Raw genomic sequence first — 9,372 nt, forward strand, 5'->3', positions numbered from 1 at the left:
CTACTGAGCGTCTCTCCTGCAGAGTCTTCCACTGGAGTTTACCTATCATCTCCGTAACGCTTTCGCGATTACTATATGATCCTGTAATGAAGCGCGCTGCTCTCCGTTGGATGTTCTCTATCTCTTCTATCAACCCTACCTGGTACGGATCCCACACTGCTGAGCAGTATTCAAGCAGTGGGCGAACAAGCTCACTGTAACCTACTTTCTTTATTTTCGGATTGCATTTCCTTAGGAGTCTTCAAATGAATCTGTCTGGCATCTGCTTTACCGACGATCAACTTTATAAGATCATTCCATTTTAAATCACCCCTAATGCGTACTCCCAGATAATTTATGGAATTAACAGCTTTCAGTTGCTGACCTGCTATATTGCAGCTAAATGATAAGAGATCTTTCTTTCTATATGTCTTCGCAGCACACTACACTTGTCTACATTGAGATTCAATTGCCATTCCCTGCACCATGCGTCAATTCGCTGCAGATCCTCCTGCATTTCAGTACAATTTTCCATTGTTACAACCTCTCGATATACCACAGCATCATCCACAAAAAACCCCAGTGAACTTCCGATGTCATCCGCAAGGTCATTTATGTATATTGTGAATAGCAACGGTCCTACGACACTCCCCTGCGGCACACCTAAAATCACTCTTACTTCGGAAGACTTCTCTCCGTTGAGAATGACATACTGCGTTCTGTTATCTAGAAACTCTTCGATCCAATCACACAATTGGTCTGATAGCCCATATGCTCTTACTTTGTTCATCAACGACTGTGGGGAACTGTATCGAACGCCTTGCGGAAGTCAAGAAACACGGCATCTACCTGTGAACCCGTATCCATGGCCCTCTGAGTCTCGTGAACGAATAGCGCGAGCTGGGTTTCACACGATCGTCTTTTAAGAAAACCATGCTGATTCCTACAGAGTAGATTTCTAGTCTCCAGAAAACTCATTATACTCGAACATAATACGTGTTCCAAAATTCTACAACTGATCGACGTTAGAGATATAGGTCTATAGTCCTGCACATCTGTTCGACGTCCCTTGTTGAAAACGGGGATAACCTGTGCCCTTTTCCAATCTTTTGGAACGCTACGCTCTTCTAGAGACCTACGGTACACCGCTGCAAGAAGGGGAGCAAGTTCCTTCGCGTAATCTGTGTAAAATCGGACTGGTATCCCATCACGTCCAGAGGCCTTTCCCCTTTTGAGCGATTTTAATTGTTTCTCTATCCCTCTGTCGTCTATTTCGATATCTACCAATATGTCATCTGTGCGACAATCTAGAGAAGGAACCACAGTGCAGTCTTCCTCTGTGAAACAGCTTTGGAAAAAGACATTTAGTATTTCGGCCTTTAGTCTGTCATCCTCTGTTTCAGTATCATTTTGGTCACAGAGTGTCTGGACATTTTGTTTTGAACCACCTACCGCTTTGACATAAGACCAAAATTTCTTAGGATTTTCTGCCAAGTCAGTACATAGAACTTTACTTTCGAATTCATTGAACGCCTCTCGCGTAGCCCTCCTCACACTACATTTCGCTTCGCGTAATTTTTGTTTGTCTACAAGGCTTTGGCTATGTTTATGTTTGTTGTGAAGTTCCCTTTGCTTCCGCAGCAGTTTTCTAACTCGGTTGTTCTACCACGGTGGCTCTTTTCCATCTCTTATGACCTTGCTTGGCACATACTCATCTAACGCATATTGTACGATGGTTTTGAACTTTGTCCACTGATCCTCAACACTATCTGTACTTGAGACAAAACTTTTGTGTTGAGCCGTCAGGTACTCTGAAATCTGCTTTTTGTCACTTTTGTTAAACAGAAAAATCTTCCTACCTTTTTTAATATTTCTATTTACGGCTGAAATCATCGATGCAGTAACCGCTTTATGATCGCTTATTCCCTGTTCTGCGTTAACTGTTTCAAATAGTTCGGGTCTGTTTGCACCAGAAGGTCTAATATGTTATCGCCACGAGTCGGTTCTCTGTTTAACTGCTCAAGGTAGTTTTCAGATAAAGCACTTAAAAAAATTTCACTGGATTCTTTGTCCCTGCCACCCGTTATGAACGTTTGAGTCTCCCAGTCTATACCCGTCAAATTAAAATCTCCACCCAGAACTATAACATGGTGGGGAAATCTACTCGAAATATTTTCCAAATTATCCTTCAGGTGCTCAGCCACAACAGCTGCTGATCCAGGGGGCCTATAGAGACATCCAATTAACATGCCTGAGTCTGCTTTAACCGTGACCTTCACCCAAATTATTTCACATTTCGGATCTCCGTCAATTTCCTTCGATACTATTGCACTTCTTATCGCTATAAACACGCCTCCTCCTTTACTGTCCAGCCTGTCTCTGCGGTATACATTCCAATCTGAGTTTATGATTTCATTACTGTTTACATCTGGTTTCAGCCAACTTTCTGTTGCTATTACTACGTGGGCATTGTGACCGTTTATTAATGAGAGCAGTTCTGGGACCTTTCTATAGACGCTTCTGTAGTTTACTATTAGCACATTAATATTATTATTCCCTGTTGCATTTTGCCTACTCCTACCTTGCCGCGTCTCAGGAGGCGTCTTGTCGGGCCTAGGGAGGGAGTTCTCTAACCTAAAAAACCCACATGTGCACTCGACACGTACTCCGCTAACCTTGTAGCCGCTTCCTGCGTATAGTTCTCGTTCTATAGACCCAAAAATGAGATGATACTCGTCGGTGCGGAACAAGTCAGAAAATCTAAAATAAAAAACATAAAGCATCTGAATCTCAGTGCCTGATCATTTATTACGAGATTGTCGAAATACACTGAAGCGCCAAAGAAACAGCTATAGGCATCTACATCTACGTGATTACTCTGCTATTCACAATAAAGTGCCTGGCAGAGGGATCAATGAACCACCTTCATGCTGTCTTACCGTTCCACTCTCGAACGGCACGCGGAAGAAACGAGCACTTAAATTTTTCCGTGCGAGCCCTGATTTCTCTTATTTTATCGTGATTTCTCCCTGTGTAGGTGGGTGCCAACAGAATGTTTTCGAAATCGGAGGCATGCGTCTTCAAATGCAGGGATAGTAAGCAGGCATAATACGGCGCTGCTGATGGCGACGCCTATATAATACAAGTGTCCGGCGCAGTTGTTAGATCGGTTACTGCTGCTACAATGGCAAATTATCAAAATATAAGTGAGTTTGAACGTGGCTTTATATTCGGTGCACGACCGATGGGACACAGCATCTCCGAGGTTGCAATGAAGTAGGGATTTTCACCTACGACCATTTCACGTGTGTACCGTGAATATCAGGAATCCGGTAAAACATCAAATCTCCGAAATCGCTGCGCCCGGAAACAGATCCTGCAAGAGTGGGACCAACGATGACTGAAGAGAATTGTTCAACGTGACAGAAGTGCAACCCTTCCGCAAATTACTCCAGAGTTTAGTGCTGGGGCATCAACAAGTGTCAGCGTGCGAACCATTCAACTACCAATCATCGATATTGGCTTTCGGAGCCGAAGGCCCACTCGTGTACCCTTGATTGCATGAACAAAACTTAACGCCTCGCCTGGGCCCGTCATCACCGGCATTGGATTGTTGATGACTGGAAACATGTTGCCTGGTCGAACGAGTCTCGTTTTAAATTGTATCGAGTGAATGGACTTGTACGGTTTTGGAGACAACCTCATGAATCCATGGACCCTGCATGTCAGCATGGGACTGTTCAAGCTGATGGAGGCTCTGTAAAGGTGCGGGGCGTGCGCAGTTGGAGTGATATGGGACCCCAGATACGGCTAGATACGACTCTGACAGGTGACACGTACGTAAGCATCACATCTGATCACCTGCATCCATTCATGTCCATTGTGCATTCTGACGGACTTGGGCAATTCCAGCAGGACAATGCGACACCCCACACGTCCATAATTGCTACAGAGAGGCCCCAGGCATTATTGAGCACACCTGGGCTGCCTTGCAACTTGCTGTTCATAAGAGATCTCCACCCCTTCGTACTCTTACGGATTTATGGACAGCCCTACAGGATTCATGGTGTGAGTTCAAAAAAAATGGTTCAAATGGCTCTGAGCACTATGCGACTTAACTTCTGAGGTCATCAGTCGCCTAGAACTTAGAACTAATTAAACCTAACTAACCTAAGGACATCACACACATCCATGCCCGAGGCAGGATTCGAACCTGCGACCGGAGCGGTCATTCGGCTCCAGCCTGTATCGCCTAGAACCGCACGGCCACTCCGGCCGGCTCGGTGTGAGTTCCATCCAGCACTACTTCAGATATTAGTCGAGTCCATGCCACGTCGTATTGCGGCACTTCTGCGTGCTTGAGGGGCCCTACAAGATATTAGGCAGGTGTACCAGTTTCTTTGGCTGTTCAGTGCATGGGCATAGCCTTGGTGGGGGGGGGGGGGTGTTCAATCCCCCCCCCCCCCGTCGAAAAATTGACGAAGCTAAAAGGAAATGGAAGAATTGACCTTAAAATCGATTGTAATATAATCTTTATTTCAAAGCTACCGCGTTTTGAAACTGAGGCTATGCCAGCGTGGCGTAGTGCGCGAGGGGAATACGGCAGCGACGAGCGAGCATTGGCGACAATATTGCCACAAATGGCTGGACTGAGCTTCAAAGGAATGCGGTTTGTCTGGAGCCCTGGAAATTCCGGGTAGCGCAGTCCCTGCATCAGGGCCACCCTAGTTGCCACAGTTCCGAAGCTGGGCACAGTGAGAAGTCACTCATTCACACGGCAACAGCTTACTACTACTATCGGCATCCCGCTACCTTGAAACTGCAGAAATTCTTACCGACGTGAGGATAATTTTTTTTAAATGTTTATTTTAAGTAAAGTTACGTACAAGAGAAACGACTAGTGTGTGCAACATCATAATTTTTTTTATGTTTTCTTTCTACATTTACATTTGTATAATTGTGCTCCGCAAGGTACGACATGGTAAGTGAGACGCTAATACTAAAGTACCCCATCGTCTCCTCCCCGTCGGTTCCATTCACGGACATTACGCGAAAAAAAGACCAATTCTATGCCTCAGTAGTTGGCCCAACTGCCCTAATCGTTATTATAATGATCCTCTGAAGATATATAACTCTCAGATATCCTTCCGTTATTTGTACTTAGAAGTTCTTTGTTCATATTCGGTGATCTTACTGCTTGTTCAACTATTCATTTCTGAATTAAAATTTGTTTACACAAAAACAAGATCATCTTCAATGCGACCTACCTCAAATTTCACTTGAGTTCTCCAGTCATTATTCCGTTTTGTCACCAATTCCATTATCGATTTTGAAATGTCTATGTAACGTCACGAACCCGATTTCTTTTTAATCGGAATCTACATTTCGTTTTTCATGCAACCCTGCGATAAGTGTTTCCCACAAAACAAACTGACGATCGATAAATGTAGGACTTATTTCCCATTGTCTGTACCCGTTTTTTGCATAATGTTCCTTTTAATAAGATTTCCTGCATTTATCAACAAAAACAACAGCGGTACAGTTCACCAAAACCAACATATTTACCATACGTTCTCGTCTTAGTCCTGTCAATAAACATTTGTATGTCTTTTTCCTTCGCCGTGTCAGATTTACTTCGTTCATAACACTTTCACTACAAATAAACCTTTCAGACGTCGTGCTGACTCCCTCTGACGAACGTATAAGTAAACAATGCTCTGCTGACAACTGCTGCCTCCTCCACTGCCAGATTTATTATTCATGAAAATACTCAGTGTGCAAATACGAAACTGAGTCACATTGTTATAGTGCAAGTTTTATTATTAACATTCATCTTTTCATGCAGTTTTCTGCATATCTTTCACAATGTTCATTGCACAGTTCACAAACGCTGCATTCATTCGGCTGGTAAAATCTCTTGTTTTGGCAGGGCTTGTGTGAAAACCATGTGTTGCGTATCGTGTTACTACATGCCGGAGTTCATATTGTGTCTCTTCCCATTCTTCTGTCATTGTGGCATCGGTTGAATAGAAGCAGTGGCTTAACGTGTGGACTGAGCTCCCAAGCCAGTTTAAAAAAAAAAAAAAAGGCCCGGTAGAAAGAACACGTTTTCGACAGCTGAGCAACAAAATCCAGAGAATGAGGGTACTGCTAAATAAATGAAACAACAAGAATGAATACTACAAAAAGCCAATGAATGGAAAGTCAAAAATTTACTGTCACTGACCAAGCGTTTTCCATAAAATTGGTAAATGGCGATATTTACTAACGAACTAGGTTTTTCGACACTTTCTTTGACATTTTGGCAATATATTTAGATGCTTCACAACTTTCTCCTCGAAAGTTTTTCGTCAAATTGGCCAATCTCAGATATTGCACGTATTATGGCGACGAAACGAGTGTTTATCTAAAGGTGAAAAACTAGTATTTTCTAATGCAGCTTTTCTGCACCGCAAAATGTAATCAGATTGTAAAGTATTCTTTCCCAATCGATACAGAACTTAATACACGACAGATCTGGTAACCTTGACGTTTTCGATTAAATGCTCAAGTTCGAAAGAATTTGAGAAGAACCAGAGAAATGTCTGAAATTTCGGTGGTTTTCTTTTCATCAAGACTGAAGCTCCACTCAGAAATCTGGCAAATCTCGGATTATTGCATACTATCTGAGGCCTATTTGAGTGATTCAGTTTTCAGAACTCCACAGATTTTTGGATGGAAGAACGCTAATTTTCTTGTCCCGGTAGCTGTTGCCCGTCATTTAGTGAGTGTGGTTAACTAAAGTTAAATCAGTACACTTTCAATCTGACTAAAACCAGAAGAATAAAATTAATAATAACCAGTCGCATGTTTGCTAATATTTTTATTTCAGTGTTTTTTATAGGGTGATCTGCATCGCAAAAATGGAGGCAAAGAAAATAAAAGCTGAGAAAACAAATAAATCTAAGGGCGTGGAATATTGGAAAAAATGGCGTTCACAAGCTGGTACATTTAAAGGCGCATTTTCAACTGTCGAACCCGCCAGTCATAATGTGACGAGTAAAGACAGTAAAGACGTAATGATTGCTGAGGCCTCATTATCAGAAAGAGCTACACGCGCGGAGGTACTTTTGACCACCTAGCAGTCGTCTTGCTCACTGCCTCCCAGCATTAATCAACCGGCAACATCGAGGGTGGCACTTACAAGTTTACGTGATGTCTCATCTGCTTCGAATGGTTTTGCTACATTAGACACAGGTTTATATTCAAATCAAAAGTTCACAACTGGATGATTGTCTAAAGGAACAAATTTTAAAAGGCGCTTGGGTACCGTCTAATGATTACAAATTTCCTGTTTCGTCAAAATGAAACTTAAGCTTTCAACTGAAATGGTTGGACAGATTCCCTTGGCTGTCGTATTCTGATTTAAAAAATGGAGCCTTCTGCAAAAATAGTGTCATTATGGGTCGTTCATGTGAAGGCAAGGGAAACAATCAGCGATTAGGAAAACTCGTGTGTGAGCCTTTTTTCAAACTGGAAAAAAGCGTTGGAGGTATTTCAAACGCATGCACAAACTTCCTATCACAAACGAAATTCAGAAATGGCAGACAATTTTCTTAAAACTGTTTCCTCAAAGATGTCTACAGTAATCGAGCAAATGTCTTCAGAGAAAAAACGCCAGCAAGAACACAATGAAAGGAAACTGACGTCCATAGCAAAAGCTATAATTTTTTGTGGTAAACAAGGCATTCCTTTAAGAGGACATACTGACTCTAGACTACTTTGCACATTATTGGAACGTCAGCGACTGCTAATGAACGATGGCAACTTTCGAGCGTTACTGCGTTATGCTACTGAGTCTGGAGATAAACATATTTTGGAGCATTTGTCAACAGCTCCAAAGAACGCTCTTTATACCAGCCCACAAATTCAAAATGAAATTATTGCAATTTGTGGTGAAATTATACAACGTAAAAAATTGATGAGCTAAAGAAAGCCAGAATATTTAGTAGTCATGCTGAAGAAACTACTGACATTGCACACGTAGACCAAGTTTCACTTTCCTTACGGTATGTTGATTCGGAGAATGTTAATCACCATAAAATTAAGGAAATGTTCGTCAAATATATATCAACTATCGATGTTACTGGATTCGGCCTTGCAAAGCTAATCATTAAAGCATTGAAAAAGCACGGACTTGACTGTTCCCATGTAGTTGGGCAAGGCTATGGCGGTGCTGCAGCTTTGAGTGGGCACTTGCATGGTGTCCAAGCGTATGTTCGTAAGGAATGCGCCCATGCTCTTTATGTACGTTGCAGTGCACACTCGCTGGGTCTAGTTTAGCAGGGGATACAACCCGTCAGCTTTGACCAATGACGTCAGAATTGGCCAGAGAGCATGTATTACAAAGATGAAAGAGCTGAGAAGAATGTTCAGAAACAAAGGAATGCAAGAGAGAAAAACTGTGCTTCACATATATAAGGGCCAGTAGTATTTTCACGTTAACGATATCGCGTGTTTGTATCTTAGTTTTTCTCCCCAAAATACAATGGAAAGAAATGAATGAAATATATTACTAGGAATGAATACACCACGTTACGTGTATGTCATTTGTATCTCGAGATTCTTTCGAACTGTATTGCTTAAGTGCAGTACGGGATACAAGTTCAGCGTACGTCGATTTCTTAATTTCAACTAGCATTGTATTATATGTATACCAGACTTCCGTTGACCTCTATATATGTACACTGGTAACGAAAAGGTGGAAATAGACGTTAAATTACATTTGCAACCTCTACCTCAATTGAACTACACGGAGACAAGACGACGACGCATGTAGAATTTGTATCCCGTATTTCACTATGGGGTACAGTTTTCTTGTTGCTGAAATGGTTCAAATGGCTCTGAGCACTATGGGACTCAAATTCTGAGGTCATCAGCCCCCTAGAACTTAGATCTACTTAAACCTAACTAACCTAACGACATCACACACATCCATGCCCGAGGCAGGATTCGAATCTGCGACCGTAGCGGTCGCGCGGTTCCAGACTGTAGCGCCTAGAACCGCTCGGCCATTCCAGCCGGCTTTCTTGTTGCCTTGGACGCTAATAGTATCCCATTCGTTATTTGAGCTATATAGCTATACGCAACATTTGTATCTTGCTCGCCAATTGACATATATATTGTCAGTGTAAAGGCGAAGTGAAGGACGGGATACAAATTTTAGTTGAGTCGTCAGTGTAAAGGCGAAATGAAGGACGGGATACAAATTTTAGTTGTGTCAGGGGTTTCGCCGGTGATATAGCAAGTACACATTCGAAAATGTCATATTGATATTAGTGCTGGGAAACGAAAGAAGATCGATAGCTGAGAAATTTCTATTACGTACTTCACAACACGAAAATACACATATTG

The sequence above is a fragment of the Schistocerca nitens genome, chromosome 4 (genome assembly GCF_023898315.1).
Source record: "Schistocerca nitens isolate TAMUIC-IGC-003100 chromosome 4, iqSchNite1.1, whole genome shotgun sequence".
NCBI classification, from domain to species: domain Eukaryota; kingdom Metazoa; phylum Arthropoda; class Insecta; order Orthoptera; family Acrididae; genus Schistocerca; species Schistocerca nitens.